The sequence below is a fragment of the Schistocerca piceifrons genome, chromosome 3 (assembly GCF_021461385.2).
Source record: "Schistocerca piceifrons isolate TAMUIC-IGC-003096 chromosome 3, iqSchPice1.1, whole genome shotgun sequence".
NCBI lineage: Eukaryota > Metazoa > Arthropoda > Insecta > Orthoptera > Acrididae > Schistocerca > Schistocerca piceifrons.
The window spans coordinates 85900773-85925852 of NC_060140.1; the positions used below are offsets into that span (position 1 = coordinate 85900773).

Sequence of the window (25080 nt, forward strand, 5' to 3'; positions counted from 1 at the left end):
TTGGCAAGCCTAGATCAAGCAGTGCTGTAGGAATCAGAAGAGGAGCTGCAACAGATGTTGAAGAGTATTGCAAGAATGGGTGAATAGTGTGGAATGAAGATTAATATAGGAAAGACGAAAGTGAGGGAAATAGACAAGAAGAAAGCTCCAGTTCAAAATATTCTCAGACGGAAAAAAAGATGTAACAAAACCTTTTCGCATCTGGGAAATCTAATGGGATGGAACGGAAGCTGCACAGAAGAAATGAGGAGAACGATATCGAAAGGGGAAGAGTTTGAAAAGGTTGAAGAAATTACTAACACCTTAAAGAATTTCAATGAATCTGAGGAAAAGATTTGCTGAATGTTACATCTGGAGTGTGGTGTACATAGCAGATAAAAAGAAAGAAGAGAGATTTAAAAAGTTTTTAGTATGTTGCTGTGGAGAAGACTGCTTAAGGTGAAGTGGATTGATAGACTTTTAGAATGAAGAAAACAGGGGAAGACAGAAGCTTATTGGAAGCGATGAGATGAGGAAAAAATCTTGGCGGGGGCTTGTATTGCTAAGGAATGGTATGCAGCAAAGAACTGTAGAGGGAAAAGTGGAAGGAATGAGAGGAAGAGGTAGGAAGACAAATAGAATCATGGACATTAAAAGAGGACGAACATACAAGCAGATGAAGGAAGATGCTCAGAACAAAACACGATGAGCAGCCTCCAATTGAAACTTGTCATCAGACAGGAGCTAAATAAGAAGGTCAGTTGCTTTTAAAGTAGTGAGAGAAAGCTGATAGGTCTACAGTTTTTTATACTGCATCTGCATCCTAGAAAATGATTATAGAGCCGTAGATTAAACGGACAATTGTTTAACAATGCTACCTAGGGAAATAAATTACTTAATTAATACTTATGCCTCTCATACTTTTACATAACCTTTGTTCTATCATGTTAACTACAGCAATGAATACCATTACTAGAAAATACATGATTCAATGGAAGTGGTGAAGGCTGGAGGCAAAGTGATGCAAAATGAAACTACAGAATTATTTACAGAACATCTGTGAAGGAAGACAATTTCTGAAAACCAGATCAGTTGTGTGTTTTGGATATAAAGGGTGCCACATTTATTTTCATCACCCAAAAATTTCTTTGTTCAGAAACAAAATAAAAAAGTGTACGTAGCATGTTTATATGTTTGCATTTTCAGCTGTTCTGGATACTTAATTATTGTTGATAGTCGAAACATTTATGTTTTCGAGTGCTCGGCAATTTTTACTTTCGAAAAAGATGGATAAAAGATTTTGCGTTAAATTTTGTTTGAAAAATGCAATAATGTGCAGCACCGCATTCGAAATGTTGACTTTGGCTTTTGGTGAATCTACTATGAATAAGATAAGAGCTTACGGGTGGTATAAACGTTCCAAAGAGGGTCGAGAAGACGTTGAAGACGACCGCTGTGGACGCCGTAGAACATCATTTACTGACGACAATGTGGAAGAAGTAAAGAAAATCGTCAAATCACAGCTAGAGAGGGTGCTTAATGTCGGCGTATCCTTTCGCTCATGCCAAGAAATTTATTTCGGATGTCGTGGACATGAAACGTGTAGCACCAAAGTTTGTTCCGAAATTGTTGAATTTTGACCAAAATCAACTTCGCATAGATATCGATCAGGAATTGATGAGTGAAGTAGACAACGCTCCAGAACTTCTAAAGAAGGCGATAACAGATGACGAAACGTGGACATAAAGGCATGACAACGAAACCAAGGCCCAGTCGTCCTAAATGGAAACTACCTGAAGAGCCACATCCGAAAAAATTCGACAAGTTCGAACAGATGTGAAGTTTCTTCTCACTGTTTTCTTCGATTACAGTGGAATAGTGCATCATAAGTTCTTACATTAAGGTCGTAAGGTCAATAAGGAATTCTACCTGGAAATTATGCGCCGTTGGTGTGAAGCAATGCGGAGAAAACGACCAGAAATGCGGCAAATTGCCTCACGATAATGCTCATCACACCTCAATGCTTGTTCATGACTGGCAAAACACAAAACCGTTACGTTGCCACAGCCATCGCATTCGCCGGACATGGCCCCTGCAAATTATTCCTACTCCCGAGCCTGGAGAGAACAATGAAAGGACGTCCGTTTGCCACCACTGATGAGATATAAACGGAATCGCTGAATGAGCTTAAGACCATAACAAAAAGTGAGTTCAGATGTGCTTTTAAAATTGGAAAAATGGCTGCTACAAAAGTTTATATCTGAGGGGGATTACTCTGAAGGGGATAATGTTGATGAATAAATAAAGATTTAAGAAAAACAAAAATTCCCGTTACTTTTTGATCACGCACCGTATTGTAAATAAGAAAACATTATTGCAGTTACTGTTGTGCTGACTTGCGTGCTCTATAGATAAGCAGCATTTTTACCTTCTCTTCGTCTGTGTACAGCGTACTCTCACAAACCTTCCAATGAAGACAGTTGACTGAACGGCCAGTGTGCTTTTTCCTCTTGTTTCGATTTGATTACTGTCAACTCCAGCACGTGGACGAGTTGCGTTACTCCACGTTGCCTACACTGTGTGCTAGAATGGTATAGCCAAATTAATTTTTGCGTTTTGTTTTTAATGACGTCATGATTAAAAATGTGTTAGAATTCCTAAGGGACCAAACTACTGAGGTCATCGGTGCCTAGACGTGAAACGTCCCCTTTTGAAAAATTATACATGACTGTCCTTAAACTGACACAGAATATTTTTTTTTAGCGAAACGCAATCTGACTTTCAGTAATCCCTACAAGAGAATGGCCCTGATTAAATTAACCTATACGTTTCACAAATCACTTACCTCACAAAAATCTTCGTTACTCGAACTACTGCAATACAGCGAGCGCCACTACTGCCAGCTAAATAAAAGATTCAAACTATGGAAGGTACTAACTACTGATAGGCATAGTTAGCAAATGAAAGATTTTAATAGAGAACAAACAATGTATTTACCTTAATAGTCACAATATATATATAGCAGTTCATGACATCCAGTCTTACAAATTTCAAAACTCCGCCATTTCTCTACCCACATCCACCACTACTGGCTGCTCACCTCCAACTGCGCAACGCTACGCGCTGTTCACATCCAGCTGCCCAACACTACAATGGCAGACAACAATGCAAACTAGCCACAGACTGCACACAGCACAGCCAGTGATTTTCATACAGAGCGCTACGTAGCGTTACCAATAAGAAAACCTAAACAGCCTACTTACAGACGTACACACTACTTAAACTAAAGTAAACTAACTTATGCTAAGAGCCACACACACACACACACACACACACACACACACACACAATGCCCATGCCCGAGGGAGGACTCAACTCCCGCGGGAGGGGCCGCGCAATCCGTGATATGACGCCTCAAACCGTGCGGCCACTCCAAGTGGCGCTCATGATTATGTGAATGGTACACTGTGATGCTTGTTCGAGCAGGTCTTGAACAGAGCAAGTGGATTGCCAAATAAAAAATACAGGGTGCTGTTCAAAAAAGACGCAGTGCCGTTCATATCTTCGTAATGAACTAAGTTACAAGAAAAGCAATCATGCTGGTTAATGTGCTGGTGTTAGCTAAACACCATTTGATGGAAACATTTTTTTATTTTGCTTCTGGACAAAGAGTTATTTGGGGTGGTCAAGACGCGGTATGAAGGGTCTCTCTCCTATGAGCCGTCAGGCGCATTTTCTTTGGCTTTTCGGCAGATATCTGCAATTTCGTTTTAGCGTCGTGTAGTCGTGTAGTCAGCCCAAACAATTACTGCTCGTCACGTTTTTCATGCGACGCCCAGTGTTAACAAAAAGCGTCAGTTTTTTTCCTATTACAAACAAAATTATTTTTAAATCTGATTTCTGCATCCATTCGATAGAGCAGTCAGCTGGCCGAGGTGGCCGAGCGGTTCTAGGCGCTTCAGTCTGGAACCACGTGACCGCTACGGTCGCAGGTTCGAATCCTGCCTCGGGCATGGATGTGTGTGATGTCTTTAGGTTAGTTAGGTTTAAGTAGTTCTAAGTTCTAGGGGACTGATGACCTCAGATGTTAAATCCCATAGTGCTCAGAGCCATTTGATAGAGCAGTCCCAGATTAAACTACTATCGGAGTTTTTCTTAGAGACACTTGAGTTTAAACTTTAATTAGAAGCGAACCGATAGATCTATCGCAAAATGAGTTGTACCAATATTTTTCCTGCTTTATTACGCATTAGAACAGGGGTGAGCAAAAGCGCTATTGCGAGCGCAAGCACCCATGGGTGCCCACTCTCCTTGCCCGCAGGTGTGGTCAGCCAGCAGTTCGCCTCCACCTCTCTGTTAACATCACCTGTTTGTTACGAGTCCACGCAAAATACCGTGGCCCTTTCCCTTTTTTTTTAATCTCATTTTGTTCGTTGTTGTTCGTTGCATCTGCTCGGTGCGGACGTCGTAAGACATCCGTTTAATTTCGTTGTTGATCGATTAGCTCAGTTTTTTTTTTTATGATCGAACACGCTGAGCTACCGTGCCGGCTAAATGCGCAGTAGGCAGGGAACGCATGCGGAGAGTGTAGTGGTGGGGGTTACAGGCAGGTGCTGTAGGGGAAACGCCGTTCTAAGCTGAAGCTCACATTTTTGTGACTTAAGTGGACACCCTCCACACCCACACTTGCGTGGTGACCATCCAAAAAAGATCTACTGTCATCTCTGCTTTGGTTAGTATCTAAAAAGAATTCCACTGAAAATGTACCGATTTATTTTTTCTTGGCTTGTTAACCATTTGTAACTTCAGGAGAAACGTCATGAATGGCAAATTTTGAGCAAAACCTACACATTTCAGTTGTTGCCGTATTAAAATTTTCTTCTTTTGCAAAACACAGCGGAGTTCACACAGTCTCATCCCACCAACACGCTGTGCAGTCACAGTTGTGAGAGACTTCTGAAACAGTCGTTTATTAAGTTCATTAACTGAGGAATTAGATTAGGAAATGAGACGCTTAAAGTAGTAAAGAAATTTTGCTATTTGGGGAGCAAAATAACTTATGATGGTCGGAGTAGAGAGGATATAAAATGTAGACTGGCAATGGCAAGGAAAGCGTTTCTGAAGCAGAGAAATTTGTTAACATCGAGTATAGATTTAACTGTCAGGAAGTCGTTTCTGAAAGTATTTGTATGGAGCGTGGCTATGTATGGAAGTGAAACGTGGATAATAAATAGTTTGGACAAGAAGAGAATAGAAGCTTTCGAAATGTGGTGCTACAGAAGAATGCTGAAGATTTGATGGGTAGATCACATAACTAATGAAGAGGTATTGAACAGAATTGGGGAGAAGAGAAATTTGTGGCACAATCTGACTAGAAGAAGGGATCGGTTGGTAGGGCATATTCTGAGGCATCAAGAGATCAATTTAGTATTGGAGGGCAGCGTGGAGGGTAAAAATCGTAGAGGGAGACCAAGAGATGAATACACTAAGCAGATTAAGAAGGATGTAGGTTGCCGTAGGTACTGGGAGATGAAGGAGCTTGCACAGGATAGGGTAGCATCAAACCAGTCTCTGGACTGAAGATCACAACAACTGAGGAATTGAGGAAAAGTATGGTCAGCAGCTTATGATAACGCACATCCTCGGTAAAAAATAAACGTGTAAAATCCTCAATGATATTGTTCCCAAACTTGTAGCATTTCTCGTTTCACCAGCTATTGATGGCCCTTAAAAATTTTAATTTTTTCATTAAGAAAGTCTGTAGTTAGTGGAATAACATGGTAGATAATGAAGTTTTGCATAATAAACATACGACAAAATCCTCTCCTCTTTGCATGCTATAATTCGCGAAAATCTCTTTTCGATATCTCAAATCATTTATGAAATATGGGCAATGTTGTGGATATTTCACTCTGGTTTTATCGCTGGCGCTGCACGGTCACAAATGTGTGTGCTACATCAGATCAATTTTCTCGAGATTGGTGATCGATTGTGACCTCCACCCAAGTCTACTGGAAAATTTGATATGTTAGCGAAATTTCATAAGCAGCAGCTCATCAATATGCACCAAATGCAAAATCATAGCGACCCCTGTTTTTCATTGCAAACTTTCTCGAATTTCTCGCTGTGTCTTACTTTCATGTGAATATCAAAATAACTATGACCATCAACGAAATGATGGTCACATCATCATGAAACTGACATACAGAGAATAAGTAAAAGGAAGTTTTTCTACTGAATAGTTTCTGTAAAATTGTTTGAAAAAGATTGCAGTGGACGTGCCTCGATTCTGTCACCGCCGACCGGCCGAATGGTGGCGAACACTGCTTGCCTCCCCTTCTGAACAAAGGAATGAATGACCTCGCCCAGCGCCGTCGACGAAAATTCGTCACTGCACATCGGCCACTGTATCCTGTGCAGACCCGACCTATGCGCGCGCGGCATGACGGGCCTGTTTACTTCGCGTCGTTAGCGTTGTCGGTGTCTAAGTATCTTTGCCGTTTCACAATCGCACTTAATTAGTGAGACGAAAATGGCTGAGGAAGAGTTAAGGTTCTCAAAACGAAAATCGGTCGAATCCCAACGGTTGAATCCACAGTGTGAAGAAGATACTAAACCACAGACTGGCCCTCAGTGTTTCTTTTGTAATGCTATTTTATTGGCGTGGAAGAAGTAAAAAGTGAACATCATTTTCAACTTCTTCATAAGAAATTCGTGATAATTTTGCATACTGAGGAAAAGAAGGCCAAACTTCTCGAAGAGAGAAAGAAGAAAGTTCATACACACTAATGGCCATTCAAATTGCTACACCAAGAAGAAATGCAGATGATAAACTGTTATTCATTGGACAAATATATTATACTAGAACTGACATGTGATTACATTTTCACGCAATTTGGGTGCATAGATCCTGTGAAATCAGTACCCAGAACAACCACCTCTGGCCGTAATAACGGCCTTGATACGCCTGGGAATTGAGTCAGACAGAGCTTGGATGGCATGTACAGGTACAGCTGCCCATGCAGCTTCAACACGATACCACAGTTCATCAAGAGTAGTGACTGGCGTATTGTGACGAGCCAATTGCTCGGCCACCATTGACAAGACGTTTTCAGTTGGTGAGAGATCTGGAGAATGTGTTGGCCAGGGCAGCAGTCGAACATTTTCTGTATCCAGAAAGGTCCGTACAGGACCTGCAACATGCGGTAGTGCATTATCCTGCTGAAATGTAGGGCTTTGCAGGGATCGAATGAAGGGTAGAGCCACGGGTCGCAACAAACCCGAAATGTAACGTCCACTGTTCAAAGTGCCGTCAATGCGAATAAGAAATTGCCGAGACGTGGAACCAATGGCACTCCATACCATCACGCCGGGTGATATGCCAGTATGGCGATGACGAATACACGCTTCCAATGTGCATTCTCTGCGATGTTGCCTGTTGTGAATTGGCAGGAGCCAATTCACGGGGTTTGGAGGAAGCCGAAAGGCACGCGTTTAAACTCACGCAGGCTGGCGTGAGGTCTGGAACAGGTAAAGTAATTATACTATCAAGAAAAGTACGTAGCTGCTGGAATACTTGAATCAATAATTGGTGAACATCGGTCTGACGGTACATGCATCACAAGATAAATAGCAAATGGTAATGGCGCCTTGCTAGGTCGTAGCAAATGACGTAGCTGAAGGCTATGCTAACTATCGTCTCGGCAAATGAGAGCGTAATTTATCAGTGAACCATCGCTAGCGAAGTCGGCTGTACAACTGGGGCGAGTGCTAGGACGTCTCTCTAGACCTGCCGTGTGGTGGCGCTCGGTCTGCAATCACTGACAGTGGTGACACGCGGGTCCGACGTATACTAGCGGACCGCGGCCGATTTAAAGGCTACCACCTAGCAAGTGTGGTGTCTGGCGGTGACACCACTTTGCCAAAAACGGATGCAACCATCATGATGCTGTAAACAGAACCTGGATTCATCCGAAAAAATGACGTTTTGTCATTCGTGCACCCAGGTTCGTCGTTGAGTACACCATCGCAGGCGCTCCTCTCTGTGATGCAGCGTCAAGGGTAAACGCAGCCATGGTCTCCGAGCTGATAGTCCATGCTGCTGCAAACGTCGTCGAACTGTTCGTGCAGATGGTTGCTGTCTTGCAAATGTCCCTATCTGTTGACTCAGAGATCGAGACGTGGCTGCACGATCCGTTACAGCCATGCGGATAAGATGCCTGTCATCTCGACTGCTAGTGATACGAGGCCGTTGGGATGCAGCACGGCGTTCCGTATTACCCTCCTGAACCAACCGATTCCATATTCTGCTAACAGTCATTGGATCTCGACCAACGCGAGCAGCAATGTCGCGATACCATAAAACCGCAATCGCGATAGGCTACAATCCGACCTTCATCAAAGTCGGAAACGTGATGGTACGCATTTCTCCTCCTTACACGAGGCATCACAACAACGTTTCACCAGGCAACGCCGGTCAACTGCTGTTTTAAGTATGAGAAATCGGTTGGAAACTTTCCTCACGTCAGCTCGTTGTAGTTGTCGCGCCAACCTTGTGTGAATGCTCTGAAAAGCTAATCATTTGCATATCACAGCATCTTCTTCCTGTCGGTTAAATTTCGCGTTTGTAGCGCGTCATATTCGTGATGTAGCGATTTTAATGGCCAGTAGTGTATCTAACTAGTTTTGTAACAGTGTGTCGAGTGCTTACTTCCATATCTTATGGTTTACGTTGTACATTCTACGTATTGTATTTGTAGCGGAGATAGAGTTGTTTTAGTTTAAACATAACTTCTCAGAAGTAGATGGTGATGTTGAGTGATTTTTGTTCAAAGTTTCTTTTTCTGTAAGTTTTCAGCTTTACTTGGCAGAAGTCAATGATGTTGCATGGGTATATATTTATCTATGCAACTGAATGGTGGTTATTGATTCTTTGTATAGCTTTGTGTGAGTAGCTTCTGCGTGCGTCATCTATTATCGTGTTCTAAAATTTTGACGGAAGTTTCAATAAAATTTCTATGCTTAAGTTCAGTCTGTTCATTTAGAATTTTGTGTGTGTGTGTGTGTGTGTGTGTGTGTGTGTGTGTGTGTGTGTGTGTGTGTGTGTGTTCTGTTTCTTCTGTTAGGGTCATTATTGGACCTTTACGTAAAAATTACCTGTTGAGAAAAATATAGTTAAAGAGACAACTTGTAGTGACCTTTACTGATGATTTGTCTTCGCAAACGTACAGTGCTTTATGTTTCTGTTAGTTAATCCGTGCTTTACATGTACATACCTTCATGTTTGTGTAAGTGTAAGCTGTTATCAAGTACATGCGGGAATCAAAGTCTTGTTTTCTCCGTTATCCACATATCTGGTGGCCCCGACCGACTACGACACGTCCGCGCCGGCTTCAACGTTTCGCGCAGTTTCGCAACATTGATGGCTGTTAACTTCCGTGCCAGCCGCGCCTTTCTCGTGTCCACCGGAAGATGAACGACTGACCAGTCACAATTGAAGCAGCAGCTAGCACTGCAATTTATAGGATGAAGATAAAACCTCCCTCATTCTGGCAACATAACCCTATATTGTAGTTTGCCCAGCTACAAAGTCAGTTTGTCCTAGCACAAATATTGGCGGACAAGACTAAATACAGCTATGTGGCTGCAGCGTTCACGGGGGATCTAGCAGCCGAAGTCCAGGATATTCTAGCCACGCCACCGGATACCGAACGGTATGCATCGATTAAAAACGCGTTCATCGCACGCTTAGAAGCAAAACGGCCAGAGGAGCTTTTGCGCACTGAAAAGATCGGAGGTCACACTCCGTCACAACTTCTGAAGACGTTTAAGCACACGGGCAGATAACACTGTGAAGTGACGATATACTACGGAATATATGGTTGTCCCGATTGCTGGCAAATGGCTCTGAGCACTATGGGACTTAAATTCTGAGGTCATTAGTCCCCTAGAACTTAGAACTACTTAAACCTAACCAACCTAAGGACATCACGCACATCCATGCCCGAGGCAGGATTCGAACCTGCGACCGTAGCGGTCGCGCAGTTCCAGACTGTAGCGCCTAGAACCGCTCGGCCACCCTGGCCGGCGATTGCTGGCAGTCACCCAAAAAATTCAGTGTGTGCGGGCGATTTAGACGAAATGGCACGAACAGTTGACTGCATAGTTGAAATGTATCCTGTATCACGTGTCTCAACAATGACACCGCGTCAGGAAAATGTGGCCACGGCGACGCTAGCTTCCCTACAACCGGAGTTGGCAGAACTGACCACACAGGTATCTGCATTACAAATAACGAACAACCATCAAAGGACACGCCGCCGACAGTCTCGAGGTCGTAATCGATCGCCGTCTGCATAGAACCTATCTTGGTACCAGAGGAAGTCTGGTAATGACCCTTCCAAGTTTACGCCATCTTGCAAGTGGAAGTATGAATCATCACTTCTATTGCAAACACGCGTCGACCTTTTGGGCGGACCGCGATACAAAACTACAGTACCTTGTCGATACAGGAAAAGAAGTGTCGGTATATCCAGCAAAACGCCTGCCACGCCGGAGCTGTGACGACTGGGTGTTTACTCTCCGCTAATGACTCCAAGATTAGAATGTACGGTCGAGTAACATTCTTTAACCTGGGGTACGACGTGTGTTTCAGTGGCAGTTTAGAGTGGCAGGTATATCATTACAGCCTATTATCGGAGGAGAATACGACTTACTGCCAGATCTGCGACGTCAGCCTTAATAGATTTGACTACTAATATACACGCAAAGGCAAGTCTGTTGTGTCACCCCACCATCGGTGCGCAGTCACAGGCTATACACCATACGTACGGTTATGGAAAGATACCCTGAGATCACTCAGCAGTCGCCCATTCTCCCACTGATCAAGCACACCTTTTACGCCGGCCGGTGTGGCCGAGCGGTTTTAGGCGCTTCAGTCTGGAACAGCGCGACCGCTACGGTCGCAGGTTCTAGTCCTGTTTCGGACATGGATGTGTGTGATGTCCTTAGGTTAGTTAGGTTTAAGTAGTTTTAAGTTCTAGGGGACTGATGACCTCAGATGTTAAGTCCCATAGTGCTCAGAGCCATTTGAACATCTTTTACCACGCCAGGGCCACAAACTCACTCTCGGCGTAGGCGTTTCACGCTTGAAACGCTAAAAGTGGAAATCAAATTTGACAGCATGTTATCACAAGGTACCTGCACAGCTTTTAGCAGCAGGTGGGTAGCCCCGATTCGCGTCGTGCCTAAAAAGAAGAATGGGTGGCGCCCCTGCGGTGACTATAGCGAACTTAATGTAAGAACCATCTTAGACCAGCAGCCAATCCCGCACATAGATTTTTCTGCAAATGTTCGCGGCAAGACGATATTTTCTACCACTGACCTAGTCCGAGCGTACTATCAGATCCCCGTAGCTACGCAAGACATTCAACAGTGACGACGCCATTCGGCCTCTCTGAGTTCACCAGGATGCCATCCGGTCTCTGCAGTGCAGCTCAGACCTTCCAGCGCTTTATGGACGAGCTGACAACAGATTTAGATTTTTGCTATGTGTACGTAGACAATTGGTTGGTGATGTCCTTATCAGAACAGTTACGGCATTTGACGAGTGTTGGACTGCCCATACACACAGGGAGTGGGAATTAACCCAGTCAAGTGTCTTTTTGGGGCGCCAGAGGTGAACTTTCTAGGGTATTTGGTGTACTCAAAGGGTATCCAACCACCACATAAAGAAGTATAGGCCGTAAGCAAATACCCCCAACCTGTCACAGTCAAAGTTACGGCGGTTCCTAGGAGGAGTACATTTCTACCAACGGTTCATTCGCAATCGCGCACTGATAACCACAACTTCGAACAAACTACCGGGTGATCAAAAAGTCAGTATAAATTTGAAAACTTAATAAACCACGGAATAATGTAGATAGAGGGGTAAAAATTGACAAACATGCTTGGAATGACACGGGATTTTATTAGAACAAAAAAAAGAACAAAGTATTGCTAGATGCGTGAAAGATCTCTTGCGCGCGTCGTTTGGTGATGATCGTGTGCTCAGCTGCCACTTTCGTCATGCTTGGCCTCCCAGGTCCCCAGACCTCAGTCCGTGCGATTACTGGCTTTGGGGTTACCTGAAGTCGCAAGTGTATCGTGATCGACCGACATCTCTAGGGCTGCTGAAAGACGACATCCGACGCCAATGCCTCACCATAACTCCGAACACGCTTTACAGTGCTGTTCACGACATTATTCCTCGACTACAGCTATTGTTAAGGAGTGATGGTGGACATATTGAGCATTTCCTGTAAAGGACATCATCTTTGCTTTCTCTTACTTTGTTATGCTAATTATTGCTAGTCTGATCAGATGAAGTCCATCTGTCGGACATTTTTTGAACGTTTGTATTTTTTTGGTTCTAACAAACCACCATGTCATTCCAAGCATGTGTGTCAATTTGTACCTCTTTATCTACATTATTCCGTGATTTATTCAGTTTTCAAATTTGTACTGACTTCTTGATCACCCGTTACTTCAGGGCGCACAGAAGCCTAACTACAGAGTGCATTAGACTAGCGAGGCAGACACCGCGTTCCAGGCTGTGAAAGCAGCTACAGCACAGCTATTAGCACACCCCACTTGCGCTTATGACTGATGCTTCGTCCACTGCCATTGCTGCTGCACTTCAGCAACAGATTGATCGGAATTGGCAGCCCATTGCATTCTACAGTCATAAGTTGTCGCCATCTCAGCAACTCTGAGCAACAAACGACCGTGAGCTGTACGCCGCTTACGCTGCTGTCAAAAAATTCAGACATCCATTAGAAGGGCAACAGTTCATCTATGCGGCTCATAAACCGCCTACCTACGCCTGAAAGGTAAAGCGGGAGAAAGCATCGCCTAGGCAGCTGCGATAGTTTGATTATATCAGCCAGTTCACGACTAGCATTGTGCATGTGGAAGGGAAGCCAAATGTTTTAGCTGACGCACTTCCGCGTATAAGAACCAGTGAACGCGGCAGCGGATCACGCCGCACGTGTGGAAAAAATGACACATACCACCGATTACGACGCCGTCGTGCATGCACAACAAAGTGACAGTCTGTTTTGTGATTTATTGCAACAATGTAAAGGACTGAGGTTACAGAGCGTGACATCGCCAGACGCGAACGCGGAGTTATATTGTGGTGTTACAGGAGGAAAGATACGCCCATTGGTCCCACAGCATTTCAGAGCACAAGCAATAACATTAATGCAGAATCTGGCACCTGCAAGAGTAAGGGCCAGTGCCAGATTAGTCAAACAGAACTTTGTATGGCCAGGTATTCTCACAGACTGCAGAACATTTTTAAAGCTGCGCAGCACGCCAAAGGAATAAAAATCACGGGGCAGGTCAGAGCACCGTTAGGGCATTTCTTCCGCCAAATCTGCGTTTCGAACATGTGCATGCCGACATCGTAGGCCTACTCACAGCATCGGGAGGCTACAGTTATTGCCTCACGGTGATAGACAGGTTCACCAGATGGCCTGAGGCATTTCCATTGAAGGACATCACGACAGAAACTGCAGCGCAAACATTTTTTCGTGGCCAGATTGCCCGGTTCGGAGTCCCGCTGAAAATTACCACTGATCAGGGTCGGCAATTTGAAGCCTACGTCTTTAGAGGATTGAGCACATTTTTTGATACGAAACGTATACGCCCCGCGGCAAATCACGCCGCACCAAACGATATAGTTGAGAGTCTTCATCGGCAAAATGGTTCAAATGGCTCTGAGCACTATGGGACTTAAGATCTGTGGTCATCAGTCCCCTAGAACTTAGAACTACTTAAACCTAACTAACCTAAGGACATCACACACATCCATGCCCGAGGCAGGATTCGAACCCGCGACCATAGCAGTCGCGCGGTTCCGGACTGAGCGCCTAGAACCGCGAGACCACCGCGGCCGGCCTCCATCGGCAGTTAAAAGCAGCACTAAGATGCCACGCAACACCGAACTGGACAGACATTCTTTTAGGCCTACAAACGTCACTTAAGAGTGATCTGATTAGTACAGTAGTGGAAATGGTGTAAGGACAAACGTCACACCTACCTGGAGAGTTTTTGCACATCACGGCAGATGACACAATCACTGTCGCAAAATTAAGGGAAAATATTTGCCAGCTGAGATCGGCAATGCCTAGAAACTGCGGAGCTAGACAATTGCACGCATGTGTTCCTACGCAACGGTACAGTGCGCAAACAATTGCAGCCACCGTAAGACGGACCATATCCAGTAGTCAATAGGAGTAGCGATACTTTCCGTATGATGATCAATGGTACACCACAGTCGCATTGGACCGGATCAAGCTGGCATTTCTGGATGCAACACGGAAAGCAAACCAGAGAAGACAGAAGAATCAGCAACAAGAGGTGTTCCTCCACCCCACGAGCACCAAGGTGAACCAGGCACTGCGACACCGAGACCGACGTCGACGATTACTACTCCGCTCCCCGTTAGAACCCACTGACTCACGTGGCGCACCGCACCATTTCAAGAAAGAAGTACACTCCTGGAAATGGAAAAAAGAACACATTGACACCGGTGTATCAGACCCACCATACTTGCTCCGGACACTGCGAGAGGGCTGTACAAGCAATGATCACACGCACGGCACAGCGGACACACCAGGAACCGCGGTGTTGGCCGTCGAATGGCGCTAGCTGCGCAGCATTTGTGCACCGCCGCCGTCAGTGTCAGCCAGTTTGCCGTGGCATACGGAGCTCCATCGCAGTCTTTAACACTGGTAGCATGCCGCGACAGCGTGGACGTGAACCGTATGTGCAGTTGACGGACTTTGAGCGAGGGCGTATAGTGGGCATGCGGGAGGCCGGGTGGACGTACCGCCGAATTGCTCAACACGTGGGGCGTGAGGTCTCCACAGTACATCGATGTTGTCGCCAGTGGTCGGCGGAAGGTGCACGTGCCCGTCGACCTGGAACCAGACCGCAGCGACGCACGGATGCACGCCAAGACCGTAGGATCCTACGCAGTGCCGTAGGGGACCGCACCGCCACTTCCCAGCAAATTAGGGACACTGTTGCTCCTGGGGTATCGGCGAGGACCATTCGCAACCGTCTCCATGAAGCTGGGCTACGGTCCCGCAAACCGTTAGGCCGTCTTCCGCTCACGCCCCAACATCGTGCAGCCCGCCTCCAGTGGTGTCGCGACAGGCGTGAATGGAGGGACGAATGGAGACGTGTCGTCTTCAGCGATGAGAGTCGCTTCTGCCTTGGTGCCAATGATGGTCGTATGTGTGTTTGGCGCCGTGCAGGTGAGCGCCACAATCAGGACTGCATACGACCGAGGCACACAGGGCCAACACCCGGCATCATGGTGTGGGGAGCGATCTCCTACACTGGCCGTACACCACTGGTGATCGTCGAGGGGACACTGAATAGTGCACGGTACATCCAAACCGTCATCGAACCCATCGTTCTACCATTCCTAGACCGGCAAGGGAATTTGCTGTTCCAACAGGACAATGCACGTCTGCATGTATCCCGTGCCACCCAACGTGCTCTAGAAGGTGTAAGTCAACTACCCTGGCCAGCAAGATCTCCGGATCTGTCCCCCATTGAGCATGTTTGGGACTGGATGAAGCGTCGTCTCACGCGGTCTGCACGTCCAGCACGAATGCTGGTCCAACTGAGGCGCCAGGTGGAAATGGCATGGCAAGCCGTTCCACAGTACTACATCCAGCATCTCTACGATCGTCTCCATGGGAGAATAGCAGCCTGCATTGCTGCGAAAGGTGGATATACACTAGACTAGTGCCGACATTGTGCATGCTCTGTTGCCTGTGTCTATGTGCCTGTGGTTCTGTCAGTGTGATCATGTGATGTATCTGACCCCAGGAATGTGTCAATAAAGTTTCCCTTCCTGGGACAATGAATTCACGGTGTTCTTATTTCAATTTCCAGGAGTGTAGTTACGAGGGTTGGATGGCGTGTGACATTTAATTCGTGTTACCATTAGCACTAAGGGGGAAAGTCATGTAGTGACCTTTTCTGACGTTTTATCCTCGCAAATGTACAGTGACGCGTAAACGTCCCGTGCTGTGGCAGTTTAAAGCTGTGTTGCTCTTTGGTTTACGTTTCTGTTTAGTTATTCCGTGCTTTACATTGTACACGCATTCATGTTTGTGTAAGTGTAACCTGTTATCGAGTATATGTGGGAACAAATATCTTGCTTTCTCCGTTACCAAGGAACTTTATCTGCGTCACAAATAGAATATGCAGAAATATTTGACAATTACAACGTCAACGATGAGATATGCATTAAATATTCGACACAGTGTTTCAAAACAAGACATATAAAGTAAAAATAGTATATACATAGAGCGCTAAATAATTGCAGGTCGCTTGAAAATGGCGATATAGTCAAAATAAGCTTATCGCCGAACTGTACCACTTTTGAATAAAGCTTCAAAAAATAGCAGCGTCCTGGTGTAATACAGACCTACATATATGCCTTTATAAAATTTATTGGTTAGGAAAAGTATAATGCTGTAAGTTATCGGTATCAGGATAGACCGACATTGTGCCTTTCACGTAACAAGGGAGCTCCTAACACTTCATAAACTGTTCGAAATATCGATACGAGGTTTTGGATGAGTGGTAGTGTGGAAGCAATAGATATAATTTTTTAAATTATCGAGATACCTACGTAATTTTTTAACAATATATGACGACACTTGAAGTGCAACATTTTTCTGATGGAAGAGAAAATCTGCTGGGAGTAGTAGTTTCATTCCTGCCAGCCTATTTTTAAGTAGCACTGGAAGTGAATTTTTTTCCTTTTTGTAAGATTACTGGTTGCTGGGTCTCGTCAGAGCCAACATCCATGAGCTCAATGTTGCTATTCAGTCATCATATGCATACCTTCTAAATGACATTTAACAGCTCTTGGGTGGAAAAACTTAGTGATATAATGATTTCTGTCATTTCTAGTTTAAACATTTCATAAATATTAGTGGGCAGTACGATAAAAGTGAAACAGAAATCAGCTAACACTTTATAAGTTCACGAACGGTAATCAGATCTCACGACAGACGCACTATATACGTAATTACGAGTGATCACTATATTCATCTATAACTAACCGTTTGTGTGCACGACAGACTAGGTAATGTCACCTTTAAAACACTCACTTGGTATGTGTACTTCGATATGACTTCATAATTTGTCAATCGACTTTGGCTTTTCAGTTTTATACATTTCCCATCTATTTATGTAAAAAATGCTTAGGTAAAAGTATTAACAGTTATCACACCACTAGTCTACTCAGTCCAAGAGATACAGAATATGATTAAGGTGGACACATTTCAATAGTATATATACTACGTTACCTTGATCGGTATAGAGGTGACGCACAGCAGTGGGAGAGCAAAACTTCTCCCCTCTTAGCAAACTATCAATAGCCAAACACAAGTTTTCTAGGAGTATGCACCCAGAATAAGGAGAAACGATCGTAAGAGTTGTAGGAATGGCACATGACAAACTGCAGTTCATTGGAACAATGAGAAGCAAAGGCAATTCACAAGCGAAAAAGGTAGCTTACAAAACGCTCGTTTGAACGATTTTTCAGCCTGCGGCACTTACCAGGAAGGACTGACAAAAGAGAAGAAGACTAAAAGAAGATAAACGCTTTCATAGAGGAGTTTTTCAGCAAGCACGAGGCAGACACTACAATGGACGCGCTGCAAATCACAGAGGTTTCCTATTAAATTCCGAGAACGTTTGTAACCAAGACGGAGTTTACCAACTTATTACTTTCGTACACATACGAGTACAGCATGTTTCGCAATTCATACGACACAGCTCTAGAGGCTGTAGTGGGCACTAAGTAGATCAAGTTTTACGTACGAACGCACGTTCGGAAGCGTCATCCAGCAATGTTACAGAATTTCAAATTCATAGCCGCTTTCGCCTGTAAAATGTATGTATATACAGGGTGAGTCCATGATTTTACAAACTTTCCAAGATTACGAAGAAGGATGAATGCATCAATTAGAGGTAGGGGCTCCCTGGTTCGGAAAAGAACGAGTCGAAAGTTATACCTCTTGACAACTGAATACACGTACTGGTACTGTTGTTGCTAAGATTGTAGGACAGCCAACTTTCAGAGGTGGTAATATGGACCAAAACAAGGAAAAAATGCCTAGTAAACATTCGTTCTTGAACAGGGTAATATGCACGAAGTACCCTTAGCCACATACCCAAGGTGATTTGCAGAGTACCTGTATGTTTGTAATGTTGATATTTTTATCGATTATTGTGCGTGTACGTGGAAATCCTAGCATATGAAGAATAACAAGTCCATATAGAAAGAACACTAGTGAACCTAATCTCTCTCTCTCTCTCTCTCTCTCTCTCTCCCCCCCCCCCCCTCTTTGTAAACAAAATCCTGACTGGAAACTGAAATGGCTTAAAATGAGTTGATAGATCGATTGGAACCGTTGTTAAGTAGGATATGAGAGAGACGTTTCCAGAGGCTGTATCTCTGTGGGTAGTAGTTTCGATATCAGTATGTAGTTTCAATCCGCGAGCGGGTAAGGCTGCAAAGTTTTTAACGACTTACATGCCATAGTAGTAGTCTAATCATAAGCCGTAAATAGAACTTCCTGCTTTCTGTTAAAACCCACTGCGAGGAAGAAGGCAAAACCACACATTTTTACAGCACACTACCCAGTTTCTTTCTAGCAATCGCTTTGAACATAAAACCTGTACATTGTTGTTCAAATAATTTGACAGCCTATATCAGTCTGAATTTTTATATGAGTATAGGATGAAAATTTGAAGTAAAACGGTCAAGAACTTTTCGAGGTTATTGCTAACAACGTTCCCCCCTCCCCCCCTCATATATTATATTTAGATATATTATACATACTCAAATATGTAACTTATGTCCGTCTGCATGTTTTTATATTATCGTGTAAGAATTTGAAGTACATCGGTCAAAAACAGATTTTTGGTGACAATGCTAAACAGCGTCTTTATGTACGAGTGTAGTAGTGGTATTACATATGTACATTACAACAAAAACATTTGAGATTAGCAATAAAAATATGTAAAGAATATAAAACGGCAGCGAATGAATGGATGGAATAAGGTGTGCGGGTTTTGTGGAGACGTGCTGAAGGAAGTAGTTGAAATTATGGACAGAGTCAGCGAGAAACAGAATTTCATTAGAAATCGGTTCTGAGCACTAGCGCACTTAACATCTATGGTCATCAGTCCCCTAGAACTTAGAACTACTTAAACCTAACTAACCTAAGGACATCACACAACACTCAGTCATCACGAGGCAGAGAAAATCCCTGACCCCGCCGGGAATCGAACGCGGGCGTGGGAAGCGAGAACGCTACCCCACGGCCACGAGCTGCGGACAGAATTTCATTAGAATGAATTTACTTCATCAAGGTACCTTCCATTAGGAATGTGGATGCACTCAACGACCGTGATATGACTTTCAAAGTGATAGAGCATAGCAATCAGTCCTTCCTATTCTTTCAGGTTTTATTAAAGCAAATCTAGATTTCGGCTACTGCCTAGCCATTATCAATGCACTATTTCATAGTTTCAATACTTGTCCTAGTACATCAGTCCCCTATTGCTCGGGCTTCTGTTACAGTTCATTCAACACTCGCACTTGATAACAGTGTGACAGACGTTTATTCACTCCAAAGGCTTTATCAAGTTCAGCCTTCGCTTGTAATTTGCTGCTATAAAGCAGTATGTATGATAAGGTGTCCACTAACCTCAGTTACTGACGATGCTTGTCCGTGCACGTCGGCTACGTGTAAGGAGCGAGTGCGTGAAGGTTCGACCGTGCTTTGTGTTGTGTGTATACCTTCCACTCGCGCTGCTGATGGCCCGTGCGCTGCCGCCTCCTAAAGCTTCGTCGACCGTTATAACGCGGCGCGACGAGCAGACACGTCGAGGCCCACGAGAAAGCCGTGGAGCGTTACGTCACAGCACGTGACACTGTAGATCTTACGAGTGCCAGCGCAGGGAGGGAGTAACTATTTCAAAAAAGTTTAATGATTCTAGATTACGCGTTTAAATACATGTAACCTCTCGACAGCGGATGACGAAGTTAGGGCCTTTAGTGGGTGCCTTTTCAATTACATACTGATTTATCGTGGGCCCTGGTACTCTAGCAGAAGAACTACAGGAGGTTTTAACGGATGGCAAGAATATATTGAATGTCTGTATAAAGGGGATGAAATGCAAAGCGAAATTAAGGTTGAAGAGGAGCAATATGTGCCGGAAGATGGAAAGGGATTTACCATCTTAGAAGCAGAAGTAGAAAATGCGCTGAAGGAGATGAAGAATAGGAAGGCATGTGGAATAGATGATTTGCCAACAGAACTGTTGAAGAGTCTGGGAAACAAGGCAAGAAAAGAAATAGTCTACCTCTGTCACGAGATATATGAGAAAGGGAAATGGCCTGAGGACTTCGCTGCAGCAGTTATGATACCAACAGAGAAAAAGAGAAACACTAAAAAATGTAAAGAGCACCGGACCATCGGTCTAATTTCTCATGCAGCTAAAGTCTTGCTGAGAGTGTTGAATAGAAGGTTATATGGCAAGCTGGATAGAGGGATTGTAGAGGAGCAGTTCGGATTTAGAAGAGGAAAAGGAACAAGAGACGCTATTGGCCTGCTAAGAACTATAGGGGAAAGATATATGGAAAAGGGTAGAGAAATCTTTGCTGTTTTTATAGATTTAGAAAAGGCTTTTGACAGACTTCAGTTGAACAAGCTGATGGATATCTTGAAGAGGAAAGGAGTAGACTGGAACGAGAGACGATTGATACAGAATCTATATTTACACCAGAAAGTAAGGATAAGGATTGGATATGAAATGTCAGAATGAAGCAGCATTGGACGAGGTGTTAGACAAGGTTGTTGCCTTTCCCCACTGTTGTTTAATGCATACCTTGAAGAGATTATTGCGAAAAGCTTACATGGGAAAAGAGGGATATGTATTGGTGGAAAGAGAATAGAATGTATAAGATTTGCTGACGACATGGTATTGGTGGCAGAAAGTGAGCGGACAGTGAATAACATGCCCAAAGATCTGAATGAAGCTTGTGTGGAATATGGGATGCAAATAAACAAAGCAAAAAGAAAGAGTATGGTCATCAGTACAAGACGCAGACTGTCCAATATTAAAATAGGACAATCTACCATTAGCCAAGTAAGTGAATTTAAATATCTCGGAAGCACAATAACTGAAGACTTGAGATGTCACCAGGAGGTGAAAACTCGAATTGCCATAGCGAAGGAGCCATTCAACAGAGAGAGAAGACTCTTATGTGGCAAATTAGATAAAGGTCTAAAGAAAAGGCTTGACAAATGTTTTGTCTGGAGTGTGGCACTGTATGGGGCAGAAACATGGACGCTGAGAAGAGAGGATGAAAAAAGGTTAGAAGCATTTGAGATGTGGATGTGGAGGAGAATGGAGAGAATAAGCTGGATGGAAAGAATGAGTAATGAAAGAGTTTTGGAAAGGGTTGGTGAGAGAAGTTGTCTGCTGACAAGTGGTTGGGACATTCATTGAGAAGGGAGTGCTTGCTTGCAGATGCTTTGGAAGGATTGCTTTGTGGGAGAAGACTGAGAGGAAGAAGGAGGTACAAGATGATAGACGACATAAAGGGAAGAGGAAATTATGCAGACTTGAAGAGGATGGCAGAAGACCGGACGGCCAGGAGAACTACCATGTGAAAGCCTGCCTTTTGGCAGAACACTGATGATGACGTGGGCCTGCGCGGAGACGAGCGTGCGCCAAGTGTGGCGGACAATCCGAGTAGTGCGACGTCGTAAGATCAATGCGGGGTCCGTGGGCTCCTGAGACGCGTAGCGTTACTTTATCACTGTTCACTCGCAGTTATCATAACAAGCAACATAGCCGAGATACTGGCACGTGAAGATACCACGTAAGTTACGGTCGATGACCGGATGCTACGATAATGTTTTCCGGAACAAACAGTAAAAAGCGCGGTGAGATGATATCACATGCTCCAGTGCATTCGAAATCACTAAATGTAAAGAATACAACTCTAATAAGTGTTGCTCTATTGAAATTTGAATGAAGTTTGCATTTCCTAAGTAACCTGTATGACAGGGATAACGAACGCAAGCCAGATTTTTAATATTGAGACTCAGACTCATTCGTTTCGAAGTATGACTGATTGCACCTCTGTGGATGAGTTGAGTAAAATATTATATTCAATCCCAATACACACATACTTTACACCTGGAGCTATACATTATAGTATCACTTCATAACGTGTAGTACACACTGTCGCATACATCCAAATACAGAGTGCTGCGACGGCTCGAAAGACTTTTGCAATAATAAATACTGTAAACCCGTCATTTGAGAACAGCAAGTCTACATCGCAATTGGAACATTATACAATACAACCAACGATATAACTCTCATTTATAAATAACCTGAGTTATCACTTCCGCCTGCGAGAGCGCAGCTTTGTGAATAAAATCGTTGGCTTGTAGCGTTCCGTGACTTTTTAAAAAACTTGTGTATTCCGTGACTTTACTACCGATTTTTTTCCTAAGAGTAGACTTGACTAAGGAAGGACACATTTGCAAAGGAGATGTACTTCTACTAAAAGAAATGACAGCCGCCATTGCTGCGAGATATCATAAAATATTAATTTTTGTCAATATATGCTCTTGTAAGAAGCTGAGTAGCCTACGAAATAGTTGAGCACTGAGAAGAACGTTTTTATGAAATAAAAATTGTTATCTTAAAAGATAAAATTTTTTCGCATTTCTGTAGTGAATATTATGGCCATTTTTCCTCTCCTCGTAATTACGATACAAAGTGCAAGCAAACAAACAGAATACAGGATTCTGAATGCTAGGTAGTACTGTGCGATCCCTGTTTACTAACACGGTCTTTTGGAATGAACAGATTCTCTTTTGTGAAAAGCGAAAATTGCCCTACCATCACAGGCTATCATAGTTGTTGAGAATCGTATCCGTCTGACTTGCTCTTCAATAACAGCGTCTAGAATTTTTCAGAGCTACATTACGACGCAGATCTTGAACCTTGGGTGCACTCGACTGCACTCCGGAGACGCCACGCATTATTGCAAAATTAATAATTTACTCTTTTTCAGCCAAGAAGACAGTAATTAAGAGCCACATCACTTAATATTTTATTTTTGAAGAAAAAGTCAATTTCAATTTTCATATTCAAAAGTAACACCAAAGGACAGGTTTTTTAAATCGTTTAACACTAGGAAGGAAAAAAGACCTGGTAAGAGTAGGTAACAGTAGTGATAATCAATTTTGCAGTGGAAAGTTTCGAGGCTGCCAGTCTATTTGTTCTTTTTGCTCTTATCAGGAGTAAAAATTTTTCTAGTGGCCAATGGAGGGTCATTAGAACTTCCATTTTCAAGTCATAGCGCCCGAATTTATAACAAGATTAGTGCATCAAATTTCACCGTTAGTCAACACATTGTGCCGTGCCATAAGACCTCTCCTTTTAATTATTACTCTGGCAATGAAGTCAAGCATTATGACGCGAAACTGCATACACACTATCTGGTCGAAAGTATCTGGACACCTATTAGCAGACATTACTGTGGGGTGTCTCCACCCTTCGCCTTTATAATGGTTTTGCTGAGGACACTTTCAGTGAGAAGTCTAAATGTCTGTGGTGGAATGACAGCCCATTCCTCAAGGGTCAAAACCAGAGAAAGTCCGGAGGGGAACTGATCTTTTAACTCATCCCAAAGGTGTTCCATTGGGCTTGGGTCAGAGATCTGGGCCGGCCAGTCCATTCTGGGAATGTCATTGTCCACAAGCGATTGCCTCACAGATGCTGCTTTATGGCAGGGTGCGTTGTCATGTTGATGCAAAAAACCGTCGTTTCCAAAATGTTACTCTACTGTACGCAGTACAGAATGCTGTAAAATGTATTCACATCCTGCCGCATTAGCCTTGTCTTAATCGCAGTAAGGGAACCACACCCCAGCCACGAAAAACACCCCGATACTGTAGCACCACCTCCTCCATAGTTCACTGTTGGCACTACACAGGATGACAGCTAACATTCTGGAGACATTCGTGAAACTCAAACCCTTCCATGGGATTGCCACTGATTATAGGGTGGTTCATTAGCTACCCTTACAGTACCTCAAGCGTCGCTTGCATTAACTACACAAATGGGTGGTTCATGGTGACTCGACCACTGTATCATTGTTTTTAACTCCCCACGCACAGTCATTGTGCTGTCTGGAGTGCTGGTAGTATTATGGACCTCACATGTCATTCCGTCCTCTGATTTCATACGATTTTGCACAGCTACCCTCCACAGTGTTCGACGGTTCCTGTTCGACTTTACATGACTTCTTCTTCGTTTTGGATTAGCTGTGGTCGTTCCTTCACGTTTCCACTTACGTCACCAGCAGTCGACGTAGGCATGTTTGGTCCAAATGTCCAAATGTGTGTGAAATCTTATGGGACGTCCCCCCCCCCCCCCCTCCCCTACGGTCATCAGTCCCTAAGCTTACACACTACTTAATCTAAATTATCCTAAGGACAAACACACACACCCATGCCCGAGGGAGGACTCGAACCTCCGCCGTGACCAGCCGCACAGTCCATGACTGCAGCGCCCAGACCGCTCGGCTAATCCCGCGCGGCAGGCATGTTTGGAAGGGCTAAAATTTCCGGGGTGGATTTGTTCTCAGATGACATCCAACGATTGATTACTCCACGTTATAAGTTACTGAGCTATCGTGTCCGACCCATTCTTCTATTAGTGTTTATCTACCTGACAGTACAGTACTCCCCGCTTCCTTTTATACAGGTGCGGCCGCCTCTTGTGGCATCTTGTAGTCAATTCCGCATCGCATAGTGGTGTTCGGATGCCTTTGATAAGATGATGTTTAGTTTTCGGATACTTTTGATAAGATAGAATCTACTACCCAAAACTAGTTGTTGCACTGGAGTATAATGCGACTTTGTCAGAAAAGACAACTTGTGACGAACCTCACAGCACTTCTTGGAATGCAATAATGATAAAGGA

The 25080-nt window shown here is 44.0% G+C and overlaps 1 protein-coding gene across 1 annotated transcript in view; it reads right to left on the reverse strand.

Annotated features, from left to right (window-relative positions):
- LOC124788416 (UDP-glucosyltransferase 2-like) overlaps positions 1-19890 on the reverse strand; it is a 41614-nt gene extending 21724 nt beyond the window's left edge. Inside the window, exon 1 of the mRNA XM_047255681.1 lies at positions 19773-19890. The gene's annotated coding sequence lies outside the window, so the exon portion shown is untranslated. The remainder of the gene's footprint in view (positions 1-19772) is intronic.
- Between the last annotated feature and the right edge of the window lie 5190 nt (positions 19891-25080).